General features: G+C 42.1%; 1 protein-coding gene across 2 annotated transcripts in view; it reads left to right on the top strand.

Annotated features, from left to right (window-relative positions):
- The first annotated feature begins 465 nt into the window (after positions 1-465).
- The window catches only part of LOC144597435 (E3 ubiquitin-protein ligase MARCHF1-like), a 393,741-nt gene continuing 379,849 nt past the window's right edge, over positions 466-14,357 (top strand). For both annotated transcript variants that reach the window (XM_078406851.1, XM_078406831.1), the window contains exon 1: positions 466-792. The gene's annotated coding sequence lies outside the window, so the exon portion shown is untranslated. The remainder of the gene's footprint in view (positions 793-14,357) is intronic.

The raw sequence follows: 14,357 nt of genomic DNA, 5'->3' as shown, positions 1-14,357 counted from the left end.
CATATTGGGCTGAATGGCAACAATTCCATGGAACAAATCTCAACCTGGTTACTTTGTTTAGTTAAGAAAGCTGTGGAATATTTTTGAACAACCCACAAATTCTGTACCAGTTCCCTTAAGAGCATTCAAATGTTGTCTCTTGAATTTTCAGGTGTGTAACCAGCCCAAGGACGACAAATTGAGTTTTCCCTGAAGACTCTGTATAAAGGGAGGCAACACGGTCCAACACGCAATTTTCCACGTTTCACCCCCCCCCCCCCCCCCCCCCCAGTTTCCCCACAATTAGAAATGAGATGCTGTTTAAAAAAAATAATTTGGAATCAGACTCGTTTGCAACAGTCAATGTAAATATTCCTGCCTGGGCTTTATCCCAGTAACTTATTGGTCACATTTCAAGGGCGACGGGATAGAAATTGCCATTTAAATCAAAGTATTTATTTGCCTTTGGCTTATGTTTTATTTACCTGGAGGATCACAGCTCCCTTCTGTCTATCATTTTCTCTGCCATTGATTAATGTTGTCTCAGAGCAGAGTTTTTAAAAAAAACCTCACTCGGTTACATCAGATGAGAGGACCATACATAAATGACTGTAGAATCTGGAGAACGTGTGCTGGGCTGTTAGGCGATGCATCATTCTACAGCTACCAGGCTGGGCTAGCTGTTGCTTACTTGAAAGAGGCTCAGCACATTTTTTATTTTCTTCTCTTCCACGCAAATCCCTAAATATGCGGCGAAGCAGGACTTTCAGAGCCTAATACAACAGAAATGCGTCAATAGCACTCCAGTGCCGGGTAAGTAATTGTCAGCCACTACAGTCTTTGCACGCGTGAAGTTATAAATGTATTTTTATTCCCAGGCTCATGAGAGTTTCTGCTGAATATGTCATTTGCTTTCGAGCTAGAGTAGAACACTATTAGAGCCTCCTCCCCCATGAAGCCAAATGATTGATCCCGGTCGTTTCCACAAAGGGTGGAAAAACTAGGTTTAGGATTGTTATTTTTATAAGCTTTTGAAAATGGTGCAACAAAAATAATATCCACGGGCACCTAAGAATTGTGGCTAGAAAACTGATATGACCTCGATTTCCAGCGAGATTTCTAGAGGGAGAGGTTGCTCTTGATTCGTCTGCTCGCTGATGTGTGGGTATGTGTGTAGTTGGTTGGCAATTACCTTCAGTATCTTGAACACAATTATCGCCTTGATTAAAATACCTCTTTTGCAAGGAATCTATGACTTTATTTGTGATTATATGATTAATTTCACATCACAGATCTTAAATATGGTTCATTATTATAATTTGCCTGATTCAATGCGCTATTTAAATCTTCTGGTTTTGTGAGAGTTCAAATCTACTAATATTAAATGTTGCACTGAATAGCCAATCATGTTGTGTTTACAATCATTCTGCTTGTCGAGGAGCTAAAGATGTACTTAATGACCTCAAAGCTATTTGACTTCTTCAAGCTGTTTTGTCATTTGTATGTTTCTGATCATTTTAAATTTGGTTGAATGGAAATTAATTTTAATCTTGGCCAATGGTGCAAAATGGGGAAAAATATCAAATTGGTTCTGCTTTGCCCAAATCTGTGGCACCCTCTGCATTCAGAAAGCCCTTTACTCACATGGCACCTTGGAGATGATCCTCAGTGCTTTTTATTCACAAAATGCTGGAGTAACTCAGCAGGTCAAGCAGCATCTCAGGAGAGAAGGTATGGGCGACGTTTCGGGGCGAGACCCTTCTTCAGTCTGAAGAAGGGTCTCGACCCGAAACGTCGCCCGTTCCTTCTCTCCTGAGATGCTGCCTGACCTGCTGAGTTACTCCAGCATTTTGTGAATAAATACCTTCGACTTGTACCAGCATCTGCAGTTATTTTCTTATACTACTCAGTGCTTTTTAGATCTGTATTATAAGTGTTTTTTTTATAGCAGTACTTCTCCTCTCTGTACAGCGGATCAATCTTGCTGATGGCTCATGGCTCTAGAAACAGGTTAGATTTCTTTTTAAAAGTGGAGGTCACGTTCACGGGCTGACATGAAAATCTTAAGAGTGAAAGTCTTACCATTGCAATACAGTGAATATGTAAATCATTTCACTCGTAGGTTGGCCTAAAAAGATTTAACTGGATACTCCTGCATTGCTTGAAATGTTCGTTACTTTGCACAATAAGTAATATAGATTGAAAATTACAAGCTCTAACTGCAACTGAAGTATTGAATTAATAATGTGGTTTGCTTCGCATTTGAACCCTTCGAGATCTTGAGCAGCAGGCAAAATTTTCTTGTAGAAAGTGATGCATGAGTTCAGTTAAGGATTCAGTTTTGGAGTTTGAAACCGAACTTTGTAAATTATGGCCTTCCATTGTTCTCTGCCACAGTTTTAATAGGCCAGCTTTATCGGAGGCAATTATTATACTGCTTGGGACATAAAACCTAACCATAATACAAAATGTCATACCAAGCAGATTTCTGTTGGGGAGCATGGAGATTTAATGCTGAATATGGTTTTGCTTTTGGGCCTGAGCCATCTTGAATGCTGGGCTTTTTTTAATTATAGTTATTGGAACAGGCAACATGTTACCTTGGACGGGAAGAGTGTGAGACATTTATAAAAACCTTCTTCACGAAGGCATAGCTTGGAAAGTGGAGTTGTGCCTCGTGGGTCATGTTTAGATAAATGAGGAGGCCAGTCGGGGTAGATCAGAGTGCGCAGAAGTCATCAGATGTGAGCAAAGAACAAACTGCTGGAGGAAGAGACAAAGTGCTGGAGTAATTCTTGTTTGCAATAAAGCTGTTTGTAACAACAAGGAACTGCAGATGCTGGTTTACCAAAGATAGACACAAAATGCTGGAGTAACACAGTGGGTCAAGCAGTATCTCTGGAGAACATGGATAGGTGGCATTTCAGATCAGGATCCTGCTGAAGTCTGAAGAAGGGGCCTGACCCAAAAGAGTCTGAAGAAAGGAGTCAGCCTGAAATGACACCTATCCATGTTCTCCAGAGATGCTGCTTGACCGCTGTTACTCCAGCATTTTGCGTCTATCTTTGATGCCCATGGCTCCATCTGGTGGGAAGAGATTGGTACCAGTCTGAAAATGCTGGCATGCTATTCCCAATCCTGCTCCTGGTAAGGCTGCCATCATCCTTCTTCGAGCCTCCATACAGTTTATCCCACACCTGTTTTGTGTTGGAATCTCCCGCTATGATGCTAGTTCCTTGTTATTAAAAAAACTGCTGGAGGAACTCAGTGGGTCAGGCAACATCTCCAAAAGGAAATGGGAGATGGCGTTTCAGGTTTGGGCCCTTCTTCAGACTGCTCTGTCCATTTCTTTCCTCGGATGATGCCTGACCCACTGAGTTCATCCAGCAGTCTGTTTGTTGCTCACGGTTCCAGCCTTTGCAAATACGTTTGTCTCCTACTCTCGGGCTCCTTGGCTCTTTATATTTTTTGGATCAGCTATCAGCTGTGTATCAAAAGATAACTGGTTAGCTCGCTCAGTGTCTGGTACTGATGGGCAAAGCTTGGCACTCATTCAGTGACACCATGCTAACGTGACAGTTCTGGCTCGGGCCACGAGCATCATAGCGGGAGATTCCAACACAAAAACAGGTGTGGGATAAACTGTATGGAGGCTCGAAGAAGGATAGTGGCAGCCTTACCAGGAGCAGGATTGGGAATAGCATGCCAGCATTTTCAGACTGGTACCAATCTCTTCCCACCAGATGGAGCCATGGGCATCAAATCCACAATCTGTGGAAAAACTACAACTATTCAAGTGAATTACCACAGACCACAAGAGACTGCAAATGCTAGAATCTACAGCAAAACACAGAGCTGGAGGAACTCAGGGGGTGGGGTGGGTGGGGGGTCAGGCAGCATCTGGAGATGGAATGGACAGGTGACATTTTGTGTCGGGACTCTTCTTCAGACTGGCGGGCAATGTTTCGGGGTCGGGACCTTTCTTCAGACTCGTGACCTGAAGAAGTATCCTGACCCAAACCATCGCCTGTTCATGTCCATTGCCTCCCCAGATGTTGCCTGGTCTGCTGAGTTCCTCCAGCACTTTGTGCTTTGCAGTTGCATTAGGAGGTAGGATTACATGGACCAATCAGAAAACAATGGCGAGTGCCAAATATTGACTCTGGGTGCTTACAAAAGCAATACAGAAAAGCTGTTTCAGATTTCTGCACAATTCTGATGCCACTGAGAACAATTGTTTCGGCACTTCATAGCTGGTAAATATCTGAGGGCACAATTTACTAAATGTTATGCCAGGTCAAGTCAAACGTTCAGAGTTTAATATTGGGAAATTGCTGCATATTTGTTACAAATTTTCTATCCTTTAAAACTACCAGAGATGTTTTTAGTTTGATTGCGTTAATCATTGTCCTGTTTGTGCAAAGTTAGCCCTGAGAACAGATTTCTTCACGATAGCGATTTGCTGCTGATATATTTGTTTTTTGAATTCTGCAATTGAATTATTTTTGTACATTGTTCTCCTGGCATCGGCACTTACATTATAATCTGTCTTCACAGCATTCATCTTTAACATTGCAACCATGTGTTTCATTTTCTAGTGTGTTTATGAAATTTTACGTTACTTACAAAAACAAATACAACATTGGAAGTCAATGAGATGAAACCAGGTCTGACAAAGGGTCTTCCACATGAAACGTGAAGAGAGCCAGAGCTGGTAGAGTTGCTGCCTCACAGTGCCAGAGACCCAGGTTCGATCTTGAACTAGGGTGCTGTCTGTGTGGAGTTTGCATGTTGTCCCAGTGACACTGTGGGTTTCGTCCAGGTGCTCAGGTTCCCTCCCACAACCCAAGGATGTGTGGGTTAATTAGCCGCTGTAAATTGTCCCAAGTGTGTAAGGAATGGATGAGAAAGTGGTATAACATGGAACTAGTGTGAATGGGTCAGTGTGGACACCTTGGGTCAAAAGGCCAGTTTCCATGCTGTATCTCAAAATTAAGGTATTAATTCTATTTCCATGAATGCTGGGTATTTCTAGTACTTTATGCTGTCGTTTCAGATTCCCAGCATGTACAGGTTTCATTTAAAATGTCTTTTTTTCCTTTGCATTCTGATGGTTCTGCGTCATTAAAAAAAATATCGAGAAAAAAATTTGTTCACCATAAAAGTGGTTTAACTATCCTAATCCCCTCAATTCTTCTACTCCATTTACGTTTAGTTTAGGTTAGAGATATGGCATGGAAACATGCCCTTCGGCCCACCGGATCCACATTGACCATCAATCACTTATTCACACTGGTTCGATGTTATCCCAATTTCTCATCTACTCTCGACACATCGAGGGCAATTATTAATTATAGAGGGCGATTAACCTACAAATCCGCCCAGCTTTGGATGTGAGAGAAAACCAGAACACCAGGAAAAAAACCTATGCAGTCACATGGAGAACACGCAAAAACTACACAGCCAGCATCTGAGGTCAGGATTGAACCCAGGTTTCCGGCACTGTGAGGCAGCAGCTCGATCACTGTGGTGTTTTTTTTCTAATGAATATGTGGCTGCCTTATTGTTCCTTCCTAAATATGCTGCCTCATTCATATCTATTTCAAGCTCTTTCATCAATGTAAACACCCATTCTTCAGGCTTGAGATATTCCTGACTTTTGTTACAGATCCGCTCTCTGTAATAAAAAAAATACCCAAATATAGTTGTCCATAAATAATTGCACGTCATGACTCTAAATTACTGAGTCTAAACACATCCCACTATTTAACCCAGCTCTTTTTTTCCCCAGTCAGATTTCTATCCATTCTTTTACTGGTCCCTTGAATCCACATGTTCTGTCCTTAGTCATGTCTCCAAATACACAGGACAAGATATTAGAAATCCAAAGTGCCAAATGTCAACTTGCTTCCCGGTGGTGATGGGAGGCTTATGCACTCACCTATGCTCCTCCAATGTTGAGAAAGGCTAGGCAGACATCTCATTGGGGTTATCAAGTAGGCACCTACTTTCATTGACGTTTTGCTGATTGGACCCACGACGTCTCCAGTAGGCTCAGCAGTGCATTCATGAATCTATTGTGTCATAGTTTTTTTCAAAAACTCTTTGAAAATCCAAATTTATTATGCCTTCTTCATTACTTTTGTTTGACCTTTCAGTTACATCTACTACTGCTTCAAGGAATTCACTTACATTCACCTTCCCTTTTTGAAACCCATGCCAACTGCTTGTTACATATTATTTATCGATGATTTTCTATTACAGTTTTGAGCAAGGATTATGTCATTTGCCGTACCAGTTAATTTGTCTCTATAACAGGTGAATAAATCAAGTCCAATTGATTTGGACTTGATTTATCTTCATGTTAAAATATAGCTGTTCATAACAGCCTACTTGCACTTTACTTTTCCTAACATTAAAAAAAAGGTGATAATGTCTCCAATATTGCTTCCCTAAATTCTTTAAAACTGTGCACCTGTATATTTTGATCTCAGTCCTGCCTCCTTGTGCAAAAATGGGCAGTAGTATTGATGCACAACTGAGATGATGTTACAATGAACCTGCTTGGCATCTGCAATAGGCCGGGTACTCAAAGCAGCATTGCCCGAATTTTTATTTCCACTTTTGAAGGCTCCTTAAGCCTTTTCCAAGCTATTTTACCACAGGGCCCTTATGTAAAGTTTCCAGCTTCTCAGCCCCTCTGCCACAAGTACCTCGGAATGAAAGGGTTTGTTATACTTGTCTTCTATGAGCTTTGAAGGCTGAGTGAGTTGGGTTTGAATTTCTTTTGCAGGCTTTTTAAAATTGTGAACTCTAATTACCCAGAGAATCAATAACTCCTTTAGCGAACATTGAGTCCAATGAGGGGACGTGATGGGTTATTGCAATTGTCAGAGAACCTTCACTGAGGAACAATTGCCTCCCAATGGAGAATTCCAGCCACTTAAACTGATTCTGATAATCTCAGCAAAAATAAGATGCAAAACTATCCCTGATGTGCATTTTAAGATATTTGCCTGGTGTTTTGGTTCCTTCACTCTGCTTTTAAATGCCATTTAAAAATTTTTTTAAAACCTTCTGTGGTTTTCTTGAGTGAGTAGTGAAACCATTGTGGTCTCCCATTCACAAAACTGGCCTCAACTTTAGAGTTACTCCCACTGCCTGTGTTTTCCAAGAGGCTTGAGAAATGTATCTCATTCCTTTGGGGCACCAACAAAAGTTTTTTTTTAACATGTCCGTTAAATGGGATTATTGTTCTTTTTAAGTTGTTAAGTATTTAGTTTGTTTAGTTTAACAGATACAGCACGGAAACGGGCCCTTCGGCCCACCGAGTCCGCACCGGCCAGCAATCCCCGCACACTATCGCTATCCTACACACACTAGGGACAATTTTACACCTGCACCAAGCCAATTAACCTACATACCTGTGCGTCTTTGGAGTGTGGGAGGAAACGGAAGATCTTGGAATAAACCCACGCGGTCATGGGGAGAGCGTACAAACTCCGTACAGACAGCACCCGTAGTCGGGATCGAACCTGGGTGTCCGGCGCTATGCAGCAGCAACTCTACCACTGCGCCACCGTGCCACATTAATATTGGACTAATGTAATTCAATATAATTAGATTTATTTTGTCTTTTAAAGTCAGTTTTAGTAATTTTCGATTGCTTTTCATGGTGGTTGAATTAATATGGTGATTTAAATGCTCATTTAATTCCAATGACACTATTTTCATGATCACATTTTGCATTCGGAGATATGCTAATAAATTAGTGGGAAAGTTTGGAGGAAGGGAAAACATTTTTTAATATGTAAACATGCTTTGTATGTTCAGTGTGATTTACATCAGAATCTGCAATTGTTCAGAAATGGAAACCACGCCCAGATACTTGACTTTACAATCATAGGAACAGATTTGTTGTTGTTGGCTATTTAATAGTCTGCTATGAATGGTTGTATAAATTTATATTCAATGCTTAATGTGCAATAATCAACTCCCATTTCCACTCCCCAACTATTCATGACTGTAATTCTAGCCTTTGGGACCAGTTAATTGAAAGTAATTGAATAGTAATTACTTTGTAGTTACAATTGGTAAATATTAACATTTTGAAAATGAATTCCGATCCACAGAAGAGTTATTTTACTTGATAGTTACTTACATGAACAAATTATCTCTTAACATCAGAGAAGTACTTCACAATTCCAGCCTGTAAGTCTATTAATGACTAACTGTGCAAGAAGGAACTGCTGATGCTGGTTTAAACCGAAGATAGACACAAAAAGCTGGAGTAACTCAGCGGGACAGGCAGCATCTCTGGAGAGAAGGAATGGGTGAAGAAAGGTCTCGACCCAAAACATCACCCATTCCTTCTCTCCAGAGATGTCGCCTGCCTGTCCTGCTGAGTTACTCCAGCTTTTTGTGTCTATCTTCGGTTTAAACCAGCATCTGCTGTTCCTTCTTACACAGTTAGTCATTATTCAAATTATGAATTTGTACATTGTAGGCTTGTGAGAATCAGCTTTGGTGCAAATCTGGTTTGGAACTCAATCCAGCCAAATCTGAGCACACTCGTACCTAAATCTAAATACATTTCTTTCATCAATTAGTTACTTGTATTGTTATTTTCAGTTTGTATCTTCACCAGCTGAGTTGCTTGCTGGGTATCTGCTATATACTCTTGGCTTGCACCATATTTCTGTACATTGTGTGCTTATCATGTTGATTGCATCAATTTAAGCCTGTAATAGTGAAATGTGTTTAGTTAGATTATCAAGTCATCTGTGACTAAGCAATGATTACTAAGATGTCCAGGGCAAAATGATTGGTGCAGATAAAAAGCCAGACTGCACTTCTCCACAATTCATTGCTCTTCCTTCCCCAGGGTAACAAGGTGCTAATATTAATACCCTTTTTTTGTTGGATGTAAGGGAGAAATGATAGTAGGAAACATAATTCTGGACTACAGTCTCCTGGTTATATTCCTTGAAAGTTTTATAAGTTTCTGTCTGAAGATGGGTCTCAACCCGAAACGTCACCCATTCCTTCTCTCCAGAGATGCTGCCTGTCCTGGAGTTACTCCAGATTTTTGTGTTTATTATGTTTCGGTTGTTTTAATGGGATACAGGTTATTTTTTAATGTGTTTTATTGAAAGAATGCGTGCTTGCCTAAAATGGGAGCAAATTTTCTATTTAATGTCACAACATTTAAGTCCATGTAATTAATAAACATCTTGGAAAAACTGGAGAATGGAATCTGAACATTGAGGACGCACATTAGTATCGACCTTCCGGTCACAAAAAGCACCTCGTCTTACACCTTGGGTCATCTACAGCCCAACGGCATTAACATTTGAATTCTCCAGTTTCGGGTAAGCCCCCTGACATCCATTGCCCCCCCCTCCCATTTTTATCTACCATGTTTTGTCTGTTCCCATACCACTTTCTCCCACTCCCCTCATCACCCTGTTCCTTCCTCCTATTTATCCCACCCCTCCTCATTCTGAGCCCCACATTTCCTTTTTATTCCCCTTTGATCTCCATCCTCCCCCCATCCCCTTCTAATGACTACCAATCCCTCCAGCTTTATATTTGACTCTTCCTCGTCCTTCATTACCTGGCACCGTTTTGCCCCGATTTCATCTCAAGTCTATTGTTGCTATCTCCGCCTCTTCTGCCAATCACCCCTCCTCACTGTATCCACCTATCACTGCCAGTTTTTGCCCCACATCTTCCCCTCAGCAGTTTATTCCCCTCTATTCCATCAGTCTGCAGAAAGGTTAAACGATCCCTGTCCATTTCCCACCATAGATGATGCCAACCCCATTACATTTCTCTCGTATTTTAATATTTTGCATTGGCAGTCTCGACTGGCAGGCACCATAGCACAGCGGTAGAGCTACTGCCTTACAGCGCCAGAGACTCGGGTTTGATCTTGACTACAAGTGTTTGTCTGTACAGAGTTTGTACGTTCTCCCCGTGAACTGCTTGGGTTTTCTCCGAGATCTTCGGTACTTTGAACAGAGGAGTGAATCTGATAAGATCAGACCTTGTGACTGATTAAAAACCGATGGGTGGCTTAGTTCTAGTTTTCCATAAAATGGAAATAGATTGGGTGGCGCAGTGTCGCAGCGGTAGAGTTGTTGCCTTACAGCGCCAGAGACCTGGGTTCGATCATGACTACAGGCGCTATCTGTACAGAATTTGCACGTTCTCCTGTGACCGTGTGGGCTTTCTCCAGGGGCTCCGGTTTCCTCCCACATTCCAAAGATGTGCAGATCTGTAGGTTAATTGGCTTCTGCAAATTGTCCCACGTGTGTAGAATGGAACCAGTATACGGGTGATCGCTGATCGTTGTGGACTCGGTGGGCTGAAGGGCCTGTTTCCACGCTGTATCTCTAAACTAAACACTATGACTCTCCGACTCTATGGCTGGGGGTGAGGGAGGAGCTGTGGAGATGGGAGTTGCACTGGGAGGGAGAAGAATGAGCAAACTAGAGAGTCACAGAGAGAGTGCTCCTTGGAGAAAGGGGTGGGGTGTGGAAGATGTGACATGGTGGTGGGACCATGTTTTGCAGCTGGTGAAAATGCCAACAAATGACATTGTGGGGACTGTTGGGCTGTAAAGTAATGCAACCTCCATACACACAGCACTGGAGTCAGGATCGAACCCAGATTACCAGAGCTGTGAGCGAGATGTCCTACCTGCAGTGGCTCTCGTGCCAACTCTTTACATGCGGGTCCCAGAGGAGATTCCACTATCATCTGATACAATCGCTCGATGCTTATAATTTTTTTTTCCTACCTGTAACTCTGTATTTTTCCCTTCGCCCGACGTATTGTATTTGAGTTTAGTTAAATTGTATTTAATTGTCGGATTATCTAATCTGATTGGACAGCATGCAAAACAAAGCTTTTCACTGCGCCTCAGAACATGTGACCATAATTAACCTAAACTCTGCTGCACCTGAGTACTACAGCAGTAACAATCCCAGTTTAGCCTTTGAGAGAATTTGAATGCAAGGGATTTAAAAAAAGAGAATATAGTCGCTACCAATTAAAAAATTTCCATCATAATTGCCTGGTCATAGAGTGATACAGCATGGAAACAGGCCCTTTTTGCCCACACCGGCCAACATGTCCCAGCTACACTGGTCCCACCTGCATGCGCTTGGTCCATATCCCTCCAAACCTGTCCTATCCATGTACCTGTCTAACTGTTTCTTAAACATTGGGGTAGACCCTGCCTCAACCACCTCCTCTGACAGCTTGTTCCTTACACCCACCACCCTTTGTGTGAAAAACGTTACCCCTCAGATTCCTATTAAATCTTTTCCCCTTCACCTTAAAGCTCTAGCAACACAGAAAATAGGTGCAGGAGTAGGCCATTTGACCCTTTGAGCCAGCACCGCCATTCAATGTGATCATGGTTGATCATCCACAATCAGTAGTGTAAGAAAATAACTGCAGATGCTGGTACAAATCGAAGGTATTTATTTCACAAAGTGCTGGAGTAACTCAGCAGGTCAGGCAGCATCTCAGGAGAGAAGGAATGGGTGACATTTCGGGTTGAGACCCTTCTTCAGACTGAAGAAGGGTCTCGACCCGAAACGTCACCCATTCCTTCTCTCCTGAGGTGCTGCCTGACCTGCTGAGTTACTCCAGCATTTTGTGAAATATCCACAATCAGTACCTTCTCCCCATATCCCTTGATTCCGCCAGCCCTAAGAGCTCTTTCTAACTCTCATCCTTGAATGCCTTGTGTCAATAGTTTAACAGCAGTTTCCATAATCTAAAAGCAAAAAAAATAGAGTACTGCAGATGCTAGAAGTCTGAAATAAATAATAAAACAAAAAAAGAAATACTAAGATGGGATGATTCCAAGTTGCATCAACCTGGTTCAGCCTCCACAGGATGTGTGAAGGAAAGAAATTAATAATGTTTTCATCGCTTACTCATCAAAGGAAGAAAGTGCACCATGTTGCAGAGGTCTCCATTGCCTTGGCCTTGTACCAGAAGAATATAGTAATTATGTACTGGTCCCACAACCAAGAGGTTTATAAGCCACGATGCTGGAATGTGGAGATTATGTGACACCGTAACACAGCAGGAGGGGGAAAATAGCGACAACGGTGGTGGGGAAACAGAATTAACATTACAAGTTGATTATCTTTCATCAAAATTGGGGACAATCCAAAATAAAACCAGTTTTGAGATCCAAGGAAAGGGGGAAAAGGTCGAAAGTCTGCAATCAGGTGGAGAGCAGGAGAGATTAAATGGTAAAAGGAATTAAGGAGCCAGGTTAAAAGAGCTTCCAATCAGCAAAGCATTCAAAAACATAATTTGAAACTCTGCCTTTCATTCTTTGCCAAGCTATTTGACACTGCACAGTACTGTTAAATGAGTTTGCTTGCAATAGTGCACTCTCAACGCTTTCTACCACTCTTCTCAGTCCAAACATTGATAAAATAACAAATGTTAAAACTTGTCTTTCCTGGCTAAGATTGCTGAGGAATTATTTCCCATTAGATAGTTCACAAAAACAAACAACATTACAGTCTCTTGTTGTGAGTCAGCTACAAAGGTCAGAGTCTGTAACACCCAAACTCAATTCATAAGTTCATAAATGATGGGAGCAGAATTAAGCCAATCGGCCCATCAATTCTACACCACCATTCAGTCATGGCTAATCTAACTCTCCTCCTCAACCCCATTCTCCTGCCATCTCCCCATAACTCCTGTACTAACCAATAATCTATCTATCTCTGCCTTAAACACTGGAATTTAGAAGGATGAGAGGGGATCCTATCGAAACACATAAGATTATTAAGGGGTTGGACACGTTAGAGGCAGGAAACATGTTCCCAATGTTGGGGGGAGTCCAGAACCAGGGGCCACAGTTTAAGAATAAGGGGTAGGCCATTTAGAACTGAGATGAGGAAAAACTTTTTCAGTCAGAGAGTTGTGAATCTGTGGAATTCTCTGCCTCAGAAGGCAGTGGAGGCCAATTCTCTGAATGCATTCAAGAGAGAGCTGGATAGAGCTCTTAAGGATAGTGGAGTCAGGGGGTATGGGGAGAAGGCAGGAATTGGGTACTGATTGAGAATGATCAGCCATGATCACATTGAATGGTGGTGCTGGCTCGAAGGGCCGAATGGCCTACTCCTGCACTCTATTGTCTCTTGTTTCCACCCTCTGAGTAAAGAACTTCCTCCTCATCTCCTTCCTAAAGGAACGTCCTTTTATTCCGCTGCTACGAACTCTGGTCCTAGTCTCTCCCACTAGTGGAAGCATCCCCACCACATCCACTCTCTCCGAGCCTTTCACTATTCGGTAAGTTTCAATGAGGGCCCCCTCATCCTTCTAAATTCCAGCGAGCAGAGGCCCATTTTGTCAATAAATCATTAAACAATTGGACACATTTATATGGAGATAGGGTGGCACAGTAACGCAGCATTAAAAAAAGGGGCGACTTCCATCGGAAATGAGTGCAAACAGTTCGAAAGCGAACTTTGCCTGATTTGCGCATTTAAAAAAAAAATCGGATTAACATTTCAAGTTGATTATCTTTCATCAGAATTGGGGAAAGTCAGAAATAAAGCCAGCTTTGAGATCCAGTTAGCTCAAAGCTGTCCGCAGTGTACAGGTACAGGGTAAAGGAAATCACATTTAGTGCAAGGTAAAGTCCGATTAAAGATAGTCTGAAGAAGGGTCTCGACCCGAAATGTCCCCCATTCCTTCTCTCCTGAGATGCTGCCTGACTTGCTGAGTTACTCCAGCATTTTGTGAATAAATACCTTCGATTTGTACCAGCATCTGCAGTTATTTTCTTACAAAAGATAGTCTGAGGGTCTCCAATAAGGTTGATGGTCGGTCAGGATGGCTGTTGGTGAGAGGATGATTCAGCTGCCTGATCACGACTGGGAATAAAATGTCCCTGAATCTGGAGGTATGCATTAATTGAAGATTTTTGTACATTGGAAACAATGAGCAGCTTCTACATGCAACTTTATACAGTGCTAAAATGCAATCCCTGCATCAATTTAGGGATTGCATTTCAATGATGGGAAGGCCTGAAAACCCTTGGAATTTCAATGATTTAATTACCGGGTAGACAGCCGGGACCTTTTTTCCCAGGGCAGAAATGTCAAAGTCCAGGGGGCATAGGTTTAAGGTGAGAGGGACAAAGTTTAACAGAGATGTGCTAGGCACGTTTGAGTTCTGAGTGCCTGGAATGCGCTGCCAGGGTTGGTGGTGGAGGTATGTACAATAGTAGCATTTAAGAAGCTTTTGGATAGGCACATGGACGTGGAAGGTAATGGACCACATGTGGCAGAGGAGATTAGTATAAATAGGCATCATGTTCGGAATGGTCATAG

The sequence above is a fragment of the Rhinoraja longicauda genome, chromosome 1 (genome assembly GCF_053455715.1).
Source record: "Rhinoraja longicauda isolate Sanriku21f chromosome 1, sRhiLon1.1, whole genome shotgun sequence".
NCBI classification, from domain to species: domain Eukaryota; kingdom Metazoa; phylum Chordata; class Chondrichthyes; order Rajiformes; family Arhynchobatidae; genus Rhinoraja; species Rhinoraja longicauda.
This window is presented reverse-complemented; position numbering and strand designations above follow the sequence as displayed.